Source organism: Macrotis lagotis, chromosome 1 (genome assembly GCF_037893015.1).
Source record: "Macrotis lagotis isolate mMagLag1 chromosome 1, bilby.v1.9.chrom.fasta, whole genome shotgun sequence".
NCBI classification, from domain to species: domain Eukaryota; kingdom Metazoa; phylum Chordata; class Mammalia; order Peramelemorphia; family Peramelidae; genus Macrotis; species Macrotis lagotis.
The window spans coordinates 446,559,307-446,577,580 of record NC_133658.1 but is presented as its reverse complement, the minus strand read 5'-3'; the positions used below and the strand labels follow the sequence as shown (position 1 = coordinate 446,577,580).

The following is an 18,274-nucleotide window of genomic DNA, read 5'->3' as shown; positions in this document are numbered from 1 at the left end:
TTAAAAAACAGGATTATAAAACACTGATTTCCATGTGGTATTGAAAGTTGTTTTTAGCTAACTAATGACATGCAACCCAAATATTAACTCATGAGGAATATTTATTAAGAGAAAGATTTCCCTTTGAATTTTGTCATAAAGAATATTACATTTCATGTATAAGTGAATTAGTTTATGTTTCATTTCCCTTCCTTTTCCTTTTCCTTTCCCTTCACCTTTCCCTTCCTTCTTTTTTATTTCTTCCCTTCCCTCTTCCTTTCTTCTTCTTTTCCCTTTGCTCGAATCTCAACTAGAAAGGAAGGAAACTATTAGCCTTTCAATAATCTCTCATTCTCAAGATTCAAACTCACCAGCATTCATTAAACTTTATTACTGAACTACTGAAGGTTGCTTTGCATTAGGCAAAACAATTCTGTGTCCAGGATTTCAAATTGTGCTACAGGTTTTCATTAACCTGGAAACCTTCCATTTACATGGTTCATAACCTGGTCTCAGCTCACTTGGAAGTAACAAAGGGTGTCTGGGCAGGAGTGCTAGCAGGGGTCTTTCTCCTCTAGGGCTTCCATCTGAATTTGATCAGGTCAACTGTTTTCACTCCTGCCTCATTAGGTAAAATAAAATGGAGATTATAGTGTGGTAGAGGTATCATATTTCAGGATCAACTTTGTCTATTCCTTACACTTGTTATGTACTTCACAGTTTTATGTGATCTTGCTTTCTGGGTTCTCTGATTTGCACATATACATGGACTAGATAAATTGTTAACATTTGGTTGCTTGTATTAAGTTTGTTAAAGAAGATCATGGTCTAGTTCTCTAGACCATGATAAATAACAAATAAGTGATACATTGGTTCTTTTTAATTGGTTAACCTTGAGAAAAGTGGTCATTTTCAGTGTTAGGAAGCACATTCTTTTAAAGATGAAATAATAGATGTAAAATAGATACATAATGTTATTAAAACTTGACATGACAATGAATACTTTGTAAATTATTCATCTGACCAATAAGATTAATATACTAGTATAGATGGATTAATTGTAGCTTTGTGCATTACTATCTTTTATTGTCTGGAGAGTATTAGAACTATGTGTGCTCTTGCTGTGATAACAACAGTCTATTTTACAGGCTCTTAGGGTCCACAAGGTAGGAAAGCCTAGGATTCAAGGAAGAAACTGTTTATGCTCCAGGAGTCAGTGTGTGGGAAGGATGATGTGAACATATACTATATGATCCCTCTTTCCCTGACAAGATGGGAACAGGGAAAGGAGAAAGGAATCTAGAAAATTTGACTTTTATTCCCTTCCATGTGCCTTTTTCCTTTTTATTCTTTATTTCTTTACCTTATTTTCTTTTTCTTTATTTCTAAATTTGCTTTATTTTCCTTATTTTTTTACTTCTTCAGGGAAGAATTATATTGTTATTTTTTGTTATTATTGTTCTGTATATATTTTGTTTTTTTAATTAATTCTCTTGGCCTATATCAGAAGGATGATTCAATAAAATCCCTTAAAGGATTTAAATATTTAAAGGTCTTCTAGAAGACACCTGGGACCAAATTTTCCCACCCTCTACCACATGGGCTATAATTTTTTTTTCCACTAAAGGTGACAAACCTTCCCTTGAAACTTGATTGATCCAGGGGACCAAGTCTTGTGTAATGCATCCCTTGAAACAAATTTCTAGTATTCTCTGGATATATTGAAATGAATTACTGGTTACTTAAACAATAAAAAGTTCAATAACAAGGCGTTGGGACTCTTCAGAGGTGGTAGATATCCCAAGACTTTGTTTGACTAAACTAGACATATACCCATATGGAGATGAGGAGGAATGGTATGGCTTATATAGGGATTAAACCCATGACCTTGGCATTATTAGCATTATGCTTTAATCAAATGAGCTAACTGGCCCACCAGTAGACATGGTTTTTGCTACTTGTCAATTCCAGGAAAATTCCAGGAACACAACAAAGATCTGTATACAACATTTGTAGATCTTTGATACCATCACTTGTGAGGGTTTATGGAAAATTATGTCAGAATTTAGTTGCCTGGAGAAGTTCATCAGTATTGTGTATATCAATTTCATGAAGGCATGCATGCTCGAGTTCTAGATAGTGGATGATATTTTTGATGTCCTTGTTACCCATGGAGTGAAATAAAGATATGTCCTTGCTCCCATGCTTTTTTAGCATGCTTTTACAGCTATGTTATCAAACACCTTTACTGAGGATGAAGACAGCCTCATGGTTAGCTACTACACTGATGGAAAATTGCTCAATTTGAAAAGGTTACAAGTCAAGAAAAAAGTGGAGGGAGTGTTGGTGCAGAGATTTGTTTACAGATGATTGTGCACTCAATGCAGCCTCTGAAGCTGAGATGCAATAAAGTATGGATCAATTGTCTGCTGCTTGTGCTAATTTTGATCTAACAATTAACATCAAGGAAACAGGTGCTCCATCAGCCAACATCACACCATTCATTTATGGAACCATTGACTTCAGCAAATGGAGAAGTTTTGAATATTTTGGACAAGTTCTCTTACCTTGTCAGTTAAACTGAGGTCACAGTTGGTACAGAACTGAGCAGCCTGTGTTGCACTGACACAAACAACTGCCCACTCTGGTAACCCAAAAATGAATATTTTAAAACTATCTTTACGTATAATTGGAAAAATAAAATTAAAATTTAAAAGGTCAAATTTAATTGAATTCTGCCCAACAGTTCAGCTTCTGACTTGCACTATGAATAACTTCATCTTGTGATGGTGACTATAGTCATTAATATACAACAACAATCAGGTTCCTTGTTCATGTTGGAAGCCCCAGAGTAAGAGTCCATCTGCTTCTGTCTCTGTCTTATGGGGGAGTCCAGGCTAGGGCCTGAGTGAAACACGAGCACAGGGATCCCACAGTCAAACCTCATGCCTTCCAACTCAGACTTGGTTGACACTCACATTGTCGGAGCTAACTCAGCATTTGGGAAACTCTGAAACAAAGTATGGGAGGGAAAAGGTATTAGACTAACTACTAAATTGAAGATCTACCTAGTCATTGTGCTGACCTCATTGCTATATGCCTGTGAAACCTGGACACTTTGCCAGTTCCATGTCAGGGAATTGAATCACTTCCGTTTAAATTGTCTTAGAAAGATTCTGAAGATCATCTGGCAGGAGAAGATACTAGACACTGAGGTCCTTTCTCGAGTTAAATTACCTAGCATTCTAACATTACTACAGAGAATGCAACTATGATGGGCTGGTCATTTTGTTAGAATACCAGAAGTATGCTTGCAAAAAAGACTATTTATGGGAACTCACACAGGGCAAACACTCAAAAGGGGGTCAGAAGAAGTGATACAGGGACACCCTGAAGGTCTCTCTTAAGAACTTCAGGATGGATTGTGCATCATGGGAGACACTGTCACCAGATGACCCAGCATGGTATGCCCTCACTAGTGAGGGTGCTGCACTCTATGAGGAAGGCAGAATTGAAGCAGCTCAAAGAAAGGAAGACCAGCTTAAGTTTAGAGTACCCACCCCAGATGTTCTCATGGATTATTTGTGCCTGACCTGTGGTAGAGCATTCTGAGCTCATATAGGGCTGATCAGCCATGGTCAAACACACTGTAATTTGTCTCAGAGATAGTGATGTCATTTTTGTCTTCTTTGATAACAAAGGACAAGAACCAACTACCCAAGTAGGAACCAGGTCATTCACCAGAAATCACAAATAGATTAGCTTTAAGAAGCCAGAACCAATTGATCAATGCGACCTTTTCAAAGAAATCATGGAAATTGTGTGATATATCACTGCTTTACACAAAAATTTCACCTCTATTGGATATCTAATAAAAGACAAGAACCATTAGGAGATCTGTACTGATCCACTCTAAAGATAGTTTTCTTATGGAATATCCTTTTTTTTGCTTTAGCTAAGCAAATTTCCTTTTCTTAACTCTAGAATGTGTGCCTAATTCCTTCCTAATATCAAACCTGGACTATGAATAGGGTACCAGGCTGAGTCCCTAATACTACTATATGCTGATTACATAAAAGACCATGACAAGTTGTGAATAGTGTAAACCCAATAATCCAAGCAAATAGAAAATAAAAATTGAAGTTATACCCAAAGGAAAATTCTGTATAATCAGTAGTAAAGTAGAACTCTGATATATTGAGAAAATAACTTCTCTGCAGCTTTGAAAGTCTTTCTCTTTCTCCATGTGAGACTCCCAGAGTTCATGGAACCACATTCTTGATGCTATTTCTGCCTCTTACACTGGCTGTAACATTGTTTAATATTCTCTTCCATAAAAATACCAGTATGCAAAATGACCCAGGATTTTTTGGAAGCCTATTTACATAAAATAAATACTTGTAACCCATGGTTCAAAGTCCATTTGCACAAGACTTTATTTGAGAGAGAAATCAGAAGACCAGAATCTCTCTTTTCCCAATGTTTTGTCAACTCTACCCCTCATGAAGAGAGCCTAAGTCAAAAGGGCTTTGGAAGCTGCAGGCTTCTCAACATGTTATTCAGTCCTTTTCCTAACATGCATGTGATATAATTTAAGTTTAACATACATTATTAATATTTTATTCATAATTTTCTTATGTCCAGAAATCAACAATAGAATAAAATAAATATATACTATGTTAATATTAACAAACAAAAAATAAAATATAAAATACATAAAAATATAAAAATAAAATCTTATTTTTAGTGTCTGTCAATTTCAGAGGTATAAATGTTTATATTAAATATTTAACTATGAACTTTTGTAAGCCAGTTTTAATTGGCTACAGAACATCATTGATTATGCACTAACCCAGCCATAACATGGAGGATAATAAGCACAAACTTGTAGAAACCTAAAAGGGAGTTTTATTAGTAGGAAAAACTCATGTTCCTAGAATATCTCAAAACTCTAACTTACAGACCGAAATGTCCTTTACTTCATTCAGAAAAAATCTGACTCTTTATCACTTGCTTTATGGGGCTGCTCCTCTTCTGTATCTTTCTGTTGTTCCTATAGGAAAAATAATTTCTCTATTACCTACAAACCTGGGACTACTGAAGCAACATTAAGATCTTTTCAGGGGAAATAGAGATCCTAAAGCTGGAGTTTATAGTTCAGGTCCACTCTAGCATCTCCAGAGGAATTGGGGACTACTCTTTTTTAAAGTAAATTTTATTTATTTCATTAAATATTTCCCAATTACATCTAAATTTTTTACAATTATTTTATTTCCAAACTTTTAGTTCCAAATTCCTTTCACCCTCCCAGAAAAGGCAAACACTTTGAATTAGATTTTACCTGTGAAGTCATATCAAACATTTTTCCATGTTGCAAAAATAAAACAATAAAAATAAAGTTTAAAAAGTACACTTCAATCTGCAGAGTTCATCACTTATTTCTCTATAGATGGATAGTATTTTTCATCATGAATCCTTTGGAACTGTCTTTTATATTGTCTTGATCACAGTAACTAAATTTTTCACAGTTGATTATCCTTACAATATTGCTATTATTGTGTAAAATGTTCTCCAGGGTCTGCTTACTTCTTTGCATGAGTTCATATAAGTCTTCCCAAGTTTTTCTGAAACTATTCTGCTATTCATTTCTATTAGCACCGTAGTATTCCATCACAATTATATACCATAATGAGCAATCTGGGGCCAAGCCAGACTCAGGGAAGTGGAGCTAGGTGAGATAGATAGCATGTGGGACCACCTAGAGATGTCGATAATGAAGATGCACCTCAACATCTACACAGAGCCAGCCTCTTCCGCTGGTGGCACCAGGCATGAGTATGGAAGGTATGGAACAGTTTCAGAAGGAGAAGGAGGAACCTGACAAAGGATGCAAGGAGTGTCAAGGGAAGGTGGCCGAATGTCAGTGGAGACTGAAGGAGCATGAGGTGGATAAGCCCAAATGCAGCCAAGCAGAGGAAGACAAGAGTTGGGAGTAAAAGCTGAATGAACTGCTCAAGAAGTAGAAAAATAATTATGGACCATGGACATACCAAGCAAAGATGGGTTCAACAAAATTGTGTTCTATATTAAGTCAGACAAGTGGAGGATCCTGAAGAGCACAAATAACAGAAGCATAAGACCTTTGTAGAGGAGTATAAAAAGAAGATTATGCATTTTGACATGCTTTGATACTGGGATGACAGCCAGAAATACCAGACTGAAAACACATATCTCATCTGCAAAGAAGTGGGGAGAAATGTGCCCTCACAGAGCAAGTAGCTCAACATATAATTGCTATACAATTCATTCTGGAGTTGACAAACAGCCTAAAATTAGATCCCTGGGCCTGCTTCAGGAAATTCTTCACAAAAACCATGGCAATCAACCAATAGTATGTAGAAGGACTTCACAGATAAGCTGTAGTCTTTCAAAGAGCTGAACCAAAGTGCAAATTGAGAAGGTTATGGAGACTTCTGGGGTGGACCCAAGATGGTGATGTGAAGCTAACTTGCTTCTGGAGCTTTTCCCTATGAAAGATAAATTAAACATCTACATAGACATTACAGCTGAAGATCTCACCAAGAAAAAGAGAAGATCCAGTGAAATTTCAATGGTAGATATTATGAGGGATTTTCAGTGAAGTTCTGTCTCTATGAGGGCAAAGGGAAACTAAAGTATAGCTAGGCAAAGGAGGGGGAAACCAGAAGGAGGCTTTAAGCCACAGGGCACTCCAGGTCCTGACAGCCTGACAACATCTTAGGTCCCAGCAGCTAGATAGCAAACCAGTAGGGAGGGTCCTAATATCAAATAAATTCTGAACCATGGGAATACTGGGTCAAAAGACAGGACTGGATTGGGAACAAACCACTGAATGGGGAGAACCTGGGCATAAAGAAGGAAATAAACCTCTGCAAAGGCAAGTCCTAGGCTGTATAGGCAATATCTTGACCAACAACAAGTCAGCGATCAGACCCCAATTCCAGAATATAAAGCTTGGGTCTATACTCCCCATATCCCAGGAACAGAGCAAAAAACAACAAATATGAGCAAAAAACTAAAAGAGTACTCACTGTAGAAAACCACTTTGCAGATAAAGATGATAATAATGCCATATCAGAAGGAAAAACCAGTAACAAAGTACTCAAAAGAAGTCTCAAAAAAGTCTATGAATTGGATTCAAATCCAAAAATCTCATAGAAGATCTTAAAAAGAATTTAAAAGAAGAGAGGAAGAAGGAAAAATGGGAAAAAAAGAAATGAGAATTATGCAGGAAAATTATGAAAAATTGACCAAAGAAATCAACTCCATTAAAAATAAAAATAAAGAATTGGAAAAGGAAACTTAAAAGCTAATTGAAGAAAATAAAACCCTAAAAACTAGAATTGAACAGATAGAAACCAATGCATCTAGAGGACTACAAACTTCCATCAAACAAAATAAAAAGACTGGGAAAAAATGAAGAAAATGTAAAGTACCTTTTAGGAAAAACAAATGGCCTGGAAAATAGATCTAGAAGAGATAATTTATGAATCATCAGACTACTAGAAAGTTTAAATCAAAAAAAGAACCAGAGAACCATCATGCAGGAAATTAAAAGGGGAAATTGTCCAAATCTGCTAGAACAAGAAGACAATATAGCTATTGAAAGAATACAGAACCCTTCTAGAAAGATTCCAAATTTCAGAACTCTCACATAAAGGAGAAATTTCTGCAAGCAGCAAAAAAGAAAAAAAATTAAATACAAAGGAAACAAAATAAAATTCACACAGGACTCATGAACCTCAACACTGAAGGAACAGAGGACTGGAATATCATATATTGGAGAGCAAAGGACCTGGAATTACAACCAAAAATTTACTGCCCTGCAAAATTCAGCATATAACTGTCAGAGGAAATGTGGCTTCCAAAATTTCCTGACAAAATGACCAGAACTGACCAGAGAAGTCAATCGCCAAATCCAAGACTCAAAAGATGCATAAAGCAGTAAACGAAAAGGGGAAGGACAAAACAAAACAAATATTTGTCAAAACTATGAAATTGTATACAACCCTAAAAGGGAAGATTTAACACTTTTAACTCTTGAAAGATTTACTTCTTCTAAGATAACTAAAGGTGGACTATAATTGAAGTGATTGGACTTGATACCTGATTAATAGTACTTGAGCGATAAATAACACCAAGTGAAGAGGCACAAAGATTTACAATTTTAGAGGAAAAAAAGGGAGGATGTGAACACTGAGTATATTGTATTCAATAGATTTGGCTTACGGAGGGAATAAGATATATTCCCACATGAGTTTAAAAATCTATCCTACTCTACAAGGAAGGAGGGGTTGGGGGAAAGGAAAGGCAAGGGAAGAAGGGACTGATAAAAGGAAAGGTGAAGGTATAAGTGAAAATAAGCTGAAAGTTAATTTTAAAATAAAAATTAAAGGGAAAAGGGAATAAAACTTTATTGAGGAGGAATAAGAGGAAAAGAAAGAGAAAAATATAAATAGGGAAAGATAGCATGGAGGGAAATACAGAATTAGTAATCTTTTTTGCCAGAAGGAATTTAATTATTTATTATTTTTAAATAAAAGAAAGATTTTACTTACTTTGAATTTTACAATTTTCCCCCTAATCTTGATTTCCTCCTCCTTATTCCTGCCCCAGAAGGCAGTCTGTTGATCTTTATACTGTTTCCATGGTATACATCAGAATTAGTAATCTTAACTGAAAATGTGAATGGGATGAACTGTCCTATAAAATGGAAGGAGATGGTTTAAAAACCAGAATCCTACAATATGCTGTTTACAAGAAATGCATTGGAAACAGAGATACACACAGGGAAAATGTAAAACAGTAGAACAAAATATACTATGCTTCAACTGAAATAAAAAAAAATCAAGGCTAGCAATCCTGGTCTCAGATAAAGCAAAAACAAAAATAGATCTCATTAAAAGGAATAAAAAAGGAAACTACATCTCCTAAAAAGGCATCATAAGTAATGAAGCTATATCAATATTAAACATGTATGCACCTAGTGGTATAGCATCCAGATTTCTAGAGGAGAAATTGAGTGAATTACAAGTAGACATAGACAGCAAAACTTTAATAATGAGGGCTTCAACCTCCCTTTCTCAGAAGTAGATAAATCTAACCACAAGATAAATAAGGTGAAAAGAACTTATATATGATTCATTCACCTCTAGAGAAAACTAAATGAGGATAGAAAAGAATATACCTTTTTTTCTCAGCATTACATGGCAACTATACCAAAATTGACCATGTACTAAAAAAGACCTTATAATCAAATGCAAAAAAAGCAGACATAATAAAAACCATACTTCTCAGATCATGATGCAATAAAAATTACATATAATAAAGGATCATGGAAAGAGAAACCAAAAACTAATTGGAAACTAAATAACTTAATTTTAAATAATGAGTGGATCAAACAACAAATCATAGAAATAAACAATAATTAAATCCAAGAAAATGATAATAATATATCAAACTAAAATTTATGGGATGCAGCTAAGGCAATTTTAAGGGGAACCTTTATGCTTCTAAATGCTTATATGAATGAAATAGAGAAAGAGCAGATCAATGAATTGTGTATGCAACTTAAAAAAACCTAGAAAAAGAACAAATTAAGATCCCAATTAAATATCAAATTAGAAACTTGAAAATCAAGGGAGAGAATAAAAACATTGAAATCAAGAAAACAATTGATCTAATAAATCAAGCTAAGTGTTGGTTTTATGAAAAATCCATTAAAATAGATAAACCTTTGGTTAATCTGTTTAAAAAAGAAAGAAGATAACCAAATTACCAGTATCAAAAATGAAAGGGGTGAACTACCCACCAATAAGGAAGAAATTAAAGAGATAATTCAGAGCTACTTTCTCAGATTTTATGCTAATAAAATTGGTAACCTGAATGCAATGGATGAATATTTACAAAAAATACAAATTGCCCAAATTAACAGAAATGCAAATAATATGCTTAAATAACCCCATTTCAGAAAAGGAAATTGGAGAAAACATCAATAAACTCCTTAAAGAAAAAGTCTCCAGGTCCAGATAGATTTACAAGTGAATTCTACCAAACATTTAAGGAACAATTAATTCCTATTCTACATAAACTATTTTTTTAAAATAGGACTTCTGCCAAATTCCTTTTATGATACCAAAATGGTGCTAATACCTAATCCAAGAAGAACTGAAACAAAAAAAAATTATAAACCAATTTCCCTAATGAATATTGATACAAAAAACTTAAATAAAATTTTAACAATGAGATTACAGCGAGTTATTACTAGAATAATGCACCATGATTAGATAGGATTTATAAAGGTAGGCAGAGATGGTTCAATATTAGGAAAACAGTAATTGAACATATCAATAAATAAACCAACAGAAATCATATAAGTATCACAATAGATTCTGAAAAAAACTTTTGATAAAATACAGCATCAATTCCTAGTGAAAACACTAGAAAATTTAGGAATAAATGGACTTTTCCTTACAATAATAAATAGTAGCTAACTAAAACATCGACAATTATTATATGTAATGGTAATAAACTAGGACCATTTCCAGTAAGATCAGGGGAGAAACAAGAGTGCCCATTATCACCATTTCTATTCAATATAGTTTTAGTAATGCTAGACAAAGTCTTGTCCTTTCAGCCCCTCACAACCTTAGTCTGGAGATTAGGTATGCACAGCAGGAGGTTGAAGGCATGTGATCAAATGAAGGTATTGCTTCTTTTCTAATTAGATACTAAAGAAAATCTAATTAGATGATAACTCTCTTGATCAAAAAAGTTCATTGGATAATAGAAGAGTCCTCAGTTATCTGAATATCTGGCTATGGAAGGAAACGTTAGACTGCTTTATTGACATTTACAATTTAAAAAGTAGAAACTCTTTAACTATTTGTCTTATTTACTCATTTTCTTACTTTACTTAAGAGGGAACCTGCTCACTCTTCCTTCTTTTCTCCTTTCTTTCAATCTCCCCTCTCCCTCCCCCCATTCCCTGCCAAGCACCACCTCCCAGATATTTGAATAGTTTTCTGGATTCTAGATTTAGAGATACTAATCGTAACTCTGGCCTTAGCCATAAATATAGACTTGGGACCTCCCCCCCCACCCCAGGAAGGAGACATGATAGTGAGTGCGTACAGAAGCAATTAGCCAAGTTTTCACAACATTCCCTCCACACAACTTTAAAATAATGCCTCATATTGAATTCTTAAGTCGTATAGCCAACAAAGGATCAGAGTGAGACATTCTTCCAGTCAATAACAATATAAGCAATAGGAAAAAATCTATTACATGTGGGTTGGGGCTACCCTGGTCCCTATGTGGATGAAGAACCAGTGGTAAGACTAGGTGATGATGACAGACGTAGCTATGATGTTGGGAAGTCTCAAGCCAGAGAGCCTTGAGCTAGTACTAGATGATGACAGACGTAGCTACGATGTTGGGAAGTCTCAAGCCAGAGAGCCTTGAGCTAGTACTAGATTCAGCCTCAGGTACTGTTTGGCAACACTATTGCCATTTCTGAGGGATAGCTTAAGAATGTAGAGAAAATTTTATGTCAAGAAGGAGTAGAAGCTTTGAGAAGCAGTATCACATATACATGTATGTATATATACTCATATACAGATTCAAATATATATATATAGACATATACATGTACACATCTATATGTGTAATCTACATAGGGCTCATAATATGATAATGGAAACCATGAGAACTGTTGAGATTAATGCCATGAAAATATTATATAGAGAATAAATAGTTAAATTCTGTGCCTTTTTACAACAAACTGTTAAATTGTATGCTCTGGGCTATGCCTTGTGAAAAGTTAATTATAGAACAAACTATGTTACACCATTCTTGAGAAATAGTATGTCATAGAAACATTATTGTATAATTCATAACAGCTTCTCTATACCAGATCTTTAACTGATAACAGTCATCTTGGTTCCCCAGAAATGAATCCTTGTTATCCTTGAACATCCTGACATAAGCCTTTACTCTATGCCCGAGTCCACCCCTCCCCTTTCCCAACATGTACATCATGTATTATTCCCCTCTATAAGTGCTGACATTTCCCCTTCTAACTGCTTATCTTCTAGGGATAAATCCCATATGCAATTGTCTTGTACCTACATTTTAAATCTTATTTATCCTTTATAACTCTTAGTCATGTGCCTTTGTGAAATTCTTTCACTATTCAAACCACATAGCTAACCACATGCACACCAAACTGCATTATTTTGTGGTCCATATGGGAAAAAAACTACTAACTCTTACTCTGATTCTCAGGTAAGTCACTTTTTTGTAAGCCATCTTTTGTAAGACATTCTCTGCCTGAGTTCCAAGTCCCAGGTGAGTTTACCCTCTTCCAGGGCATCAGGCTCACCAAATTCAAGAGTAGAAGAAAAATGAAAGATGAAATTAGTGTGTGAGAGAGACACATAGATAAAGACCCAGCGAAAGAGACCCAAGAGTGTTCAGACAAGTAGGAGGAGAACCAAGAAATAGAAGAGTAAAAAGTAAATACATGAATAAATAAGGGAGAGAAAGAGTATTTAGGAAATGGTTAATTGTGTCAGATACTACGGTGGGATCAAGAAGGATAATGATTAAAGAAGAGACCTTCAGATTCAACGATTAAGCAATCATTGGTAATTTTTTCAAAGAACATTTCCAATTAAAAGATAAGAATCAAAGTCAAGTTGTAAAAAACTTTAGAAGAGAATGAAAGAAAAGTAAGTGGAATGTACAAAACTTTTTCAAGAAATTTAGCTGAAAGTTAGTATGGAAGAAACTTGGATTAGGCCAACACCTTATACCCTATACCAAGATAAGATCAAAATGGATGCAGGATTTAGAAAAAAATCTTATAAGCAAACTAGGATATCAAAAAATAGTTTACCTGTCAGATCCATGAAAAGGGAAGCAGTTTATGACCAAGAAAGAGATGGAGATCATCATTAACAACAAACTACACAGTTTTGATTACATTAAATTAAAAAGCTTTTGTACAGACAAAACAACTGTAATACAGATCAAAAGAAATACAGTAAATTGGGAAACAATTTTTACAGCTACTGTTTCTTTTTTTAAATTGTTTTGTTTTGTTTTGTTTTGTTTGCAAAGCAATGGGGTTAAGTGGTTTGTCCAAGGCTACACAATGAGGTAATTATTAAGTGTCTGAGGCTGGATTTGGACTCAAGTACTCCTGATTCCAGGGCCAGTGCTCAATCCACTGTGCCACCTAGCTGCCCCTGTTACTTTTTTTAAAGAGATTTTATTTGAGTTTTACAATTTCTCCCCCATTCTTGCTTCCCTCCTCCCACCCTCTACAGAAGACATTCTATAGTGTTTACATTGGTTCCATATTACACATTGATCTCAGTTGAATGTGATGATAGAGAAATCAGATACTTAAGGAAGATATATAAAGTATGAGATAGTAAGATTACATTATAATATAATGCTTTTTTTTTCTAATTTGATGGTACAAGTCTTGGTCTTTGATCAAAGTCCATAATTCTTTTTCTGGATACAGATGGTATTCTTCATTGCAGATAGCTCAAAATTGTCCCTGGTTGTTCCACTGAAGGGATGATCAAGTACATCATGGTTGATAATCACCCCCATGTTGACATTAGGGTGTACAATGTTTTTCTGGTTCTGCTCATCTCACTCAGCATCACTTCATGCAAATTTTTCCAGGCCTTCCTGAATTCCCATCCCTCCTGGTTTCTAATAGAACAATAGTGTTCCATGACATACATATACCACAGTTTGTTAAACCATTCCCCAGTTAAAGGACATTCACTTGATTTCCAATTTTTTGCCACCACAAACAGAGCTACTATAAATATTTTTGTACAAGTGATGTTTTTAAATTTTTTTTTTAATCATCACTTCAGGATATAGGCCCAGTAGTGGTATTGCTGGATCAAAGGGTATGCTCATTATTGTTGCCCTTTGGACATGGTTCCAAATTTCTCTCTGGAAAGGTTGGATGAGTTCACAGCTCCACCAACAATGTATTAGTCTCCCAGATTTCCCGAATTCCTTCCAAGCATTGAACATTGTCCTTTCTGGTCACATTGGCCAGTCTGAGAGATTTGAGGTGGTATCTCAGAGAAGCTTTAATTTGCATTTCTTTAATAACTAATGATTTGGAACAATTGTTCATATGATTATGGATTTCTTTGAATTCCTCAGCTGTAAATCACCTTTGCATATCCTTTGACCATTTGTCAATTGGGGAATAGCTTATTTTTTTGAAAATTTGACTCAGTTCTCTGTATATTTTAGAAATGAGTCCTTTGTCAGAAATTGTTGCAAAACAGAAATTGTTGCAATTGTTGCAAAAATTGTTTCACAATTTACATTTCTTTTGATCTTCTTTACAGTGGTTTTTGTCTGTGCAAAAGCTTTTTAATTTAATATAGTCAAAATTATCTAGTTTGTTTTGAATGATGTTCTCTCTTTCTTGGTCATAAACAGTTTCCCTTTCCATAGATCTGACAGGTAAATTATTACTGGATCTTCTAGTTTGCTTATAATATTGATTTTTGTATCTAAATCCTGTATCCATTTGGATCTTATCTTGGTATAGGGTGTGGTGTTGGTCTAATCTAAGTTTCTTCCATATTAACTTCCAATTTTCCCAACAGTTTTTATTGAAGATAGAGTTTTTATCCCAATAGCTGGACTTTTGGGGTTTATCAAACAGCAGATTAGTATAATCATTTCCTGCTATTTCACCTCGACTATTCCACTGATCCATGACTCTACTTCTTAGTCAATACCAGTTTTCAGTAGACCAATACTTTATAATATAATTTTATATATGGTAAGGCTAAGCTACCTCCTTTTGCACCATTTTTTATTGAATCCCTAGAAATTCTTGACTTTTTATTTCTCCTTATGAATTTACTTACAACTTTTTCTAACTCATTAAAGTAAATTTTTGGAATCTTGATCGGTAGGGCGCTAAACAAGTAGTTTAGTTTTGGTAGAATTGTCATGTTTATTATATTAGCTTGACCTATCCATGAACAGTTGATGTTTGCCCAGGTTTTTAAATCTGATTTTATTTGCATGAGGAGAATTTTGTAATTGTTTTCAAAACTTCTTGAGTCTGCCTTGGCAGGTAGACTCCCAGGTATTTTATATTTTCTGAGGTTACTTTGGGTTTTTGCAAAGTAAATGGGACTAAGTGGCTTGTTCAAGACCACACAGCTAGGTAATTATCAAGTGTCTGAGACTGGATTTGAACCCAGGTACTCCTGACTGGAAGGCCGGTGCTTAATCCACTACACCACCTAGCTGCCCCCTGAGGTTACTTTGAATGGGATTTCTCTTTCTAGCTTTTTCTGTTGTATCTTGCTAGTCATATATAAAAATGTTGAGGATTTATGATGGTTTATTTTATATTCTGCTACTAATTAGTTCTAGTAATTTTTAGATGACTTTTTGGGGTTCTCTAGGTATACTATCATGTCATCTGCAAAGAGTGAGAGTTTTGTCTCCTCCTTCCCTACTCTAATTCCTTCAATTTCTTTTTCTTCTCTTATTGCTGAGGCTAACATTTCTAATACAATATTGAATAGTAGTGGTGATAATGGGCATCATTGTTTCACCCTTGATCTTACTGGGAATGCTTCTAGCTTATTTACATTTCACATAATGCTTGTTGATGGTTTCAGATAGATACTGCTTATTATTCTAAGGAACAGTCCATTTATTCCTATACTCTCTAGTGTTTTTAGTAGGAATGGGTGCTGTATTTTATCAAAAGCTTTTTCAGCATCTATTGATATGATCATATGTTTTCTGATAGGTATGTTATTGATATATTTAATTATACTAACAGTTTTTCTAATATTGAACCAACCCTGCATTCCTGGAACACATCCTACTTTATCATCATGTGACAACTTGCAATCGTTTTGTTAAGATTTTATTTAAGATTTTTGCATCTATATTCATCAGGGAGATAGGTCTATAATTTTCTTTCTCAGTTTTAACTTCTTGGTTTAGGTATCAACGCCATATTGGTGTCATCAAAAGAGTTAGACAGAGTTCCATTTTCACCTATTTTTCAAAAGAGTTTATATAGAATTAGAACCAATTGTTCCTTTAAATGTTTACTAGAATTCACTTGTGAATCCATCTGGCCCTGGAGATTTTTTCTTAGGGAGTTCAAAAATGGCTTGTTCAATTTCTTTTTGTGAGATAGGGTTATTTAAGTTTTTGATTTCCTCTTCATTTAAGCTGGGCAACTTATATTTTTGGAAATATTCATCCATTTCACTTAGATTTTCAAACTTATTGGCATAGAGCTGGGCAAAATAATTCTGATTTATTACTTTAACTTCTTCCTCATTGGTGGTGAGTTTACCTTTTTTCATTTATGATACTAGCAATTTGGTTTTCTTCTTTCTTTTTTTATCAGATTGACCAGAGGTCTATCAATTTTATTGCTTTTTCATAAAACCAGCTCTTTGTTTTATTCATTAGGACAATAGTTTTCTTGCTTTCAATTTTATTAATTTCTTCATTAATTTTTAGAATTCCTAATTTGGTATTTAATTGGGGGTTTTAATTTGTTCTTTCTCTTATTTTTAGTTGCATATTTAGCTCATTGATTTTTTCTTTCTCTAATTTATTCATGTAAGCATTTAAAGTTATAATATATCCCCTGACAGATGCCTTGAGTGTATCCCATAGGTTTTGGTATGTTGTATCTTTATTGTAATTTTCTAGGATGAAATAATTAATTCTTTCTATAATTTGTTGCTTGATCCACTCATTCTTTAAAATGAGGTTATTTAGTTTCCAATTAGTTCTGGAACTATATCTCACTGGCCCAATGTTGCATATGATTTTGACTGCATTATAATCTTAGAAAGATGTATTCATTATTTCTGCCTTTCTGCAATTGCTCATTAGGTTTTTATGTCCTATTATATGGTCAGTTTTTGTGTATGTGCTATGTACTGCAGGAAAAAAAGTATATTCCTTTCAATCCCCATTCAGTTTCCTCCATAGGTCTATCATATATAGGTTTTCTAACAATCTTTTTGCCTCCTTAACGTCCTTCTTGTTTATTTTATGATTCAATTTAGAGTGGGAGGTTGAGGTCTCCCACTAGTAGAGTTTTGCTGTCTATATCTTTTTGTAACTCTTTCAACTTTTCCTCTAAGATTTTGGATGCTCTCCCATTGGGTGCATACATATTTAGTATTGAAATTACTTTATTGTCTTTGGTACCTTTTAGGAGGATATAGTTTCCTTTCTTATGTCTTTTAATGCTATCTATTTTTGCAGCTGTTTTGTCTGAGATAAGGATTCTACCCCACTTTTTTTCACTTCAGCTGAAGTAAAATATATTTTGTTCCAACCTTTTACCTTTATTCTATATTTATCTCTCTGCTTTAAATGAGTTTCTTGTAAGCAGCATATTGTAGAATTCTGGTTTTTAATTCACTCTGCTATTTGCTTATGTTTTAAGGGAGAGTTCATCCCATTCATGTTCACAGTTATAATTACTATTTTTGCCCTCCATGTTATCTTCCTTTTGTTTGTATTTTTCCCCTTTTTTCCCTTTATCCATATTCCCCAGTATTCTGTTTCTGAATACTGCCACCTTCAGTGTGTTTGCCCTCCCCTTCCTTTCCCCTTTGGCTTTTCCCATTCTTCCCTTTCTTCTGTTAGTTCCCATTTTCTCCACCTCCCTGTCCCCTCCCTCCCCTTTTCCCCTTTCAATACTTGAAAGATAAGGTAAGTTTCTTAACTTAACTGAGTGTAAGTTAACTTTAAGCCAAGTCTGATGAGAGGAATATTCAGATGTTTCTCATCTTCTCCCTTCTTCCCTTCCATTACAATAGGTCTTTTGTACCTCTTGATGTAATGAGATTTACCCCAATCAATCTCCTCCATCCTCACAACTCCTTATTGTCCCCCTTTTTAAGGAGGTATTGTTTTTAAATCATTCTGAGTCACAGATAATTTATGAGTGTCCATCACTTCTGCTAAGTATATTCTCTCTAATGAACTTACAATTCTCAAGAATTATGAGAATCTTTTTTTCCCAAGTGGATATTTAGCCAGTTTCATCTTATTGGATAGTAGTTTTTTTCTTTACCCTTTTTTTTGGGGGGGGGGGCGTTCATGTGTCTGTTGAGCCTCCTATTTGATATCCAAATTTTCTATTTTGCTCTGATCTTTTCATCAGGAAATTTTGGAAGTCTTCCATTTAATTAAATGT

General features: G+C 34.4%; 1 protein-coding gene and 1 pseudogene across 7 annotated transcripts in view; both read left to right on the top strand.

Annotated features, from left to right (window-relative positions):
- The window catches only part of SLC25A21 (solute carrier family 25 member 21), a 918,698-nt gene that overhangs the window by 533,332 nt on the left and 367,092 nt on the right, over positions 1–18,274 (top strand). The window lies entirely within an intron of this gene.
- On the top strand, positions 4,750–8,510 carry LOC141506544 (hsp90 co-chaperone Cdc37-like; annotated as a pseudogene).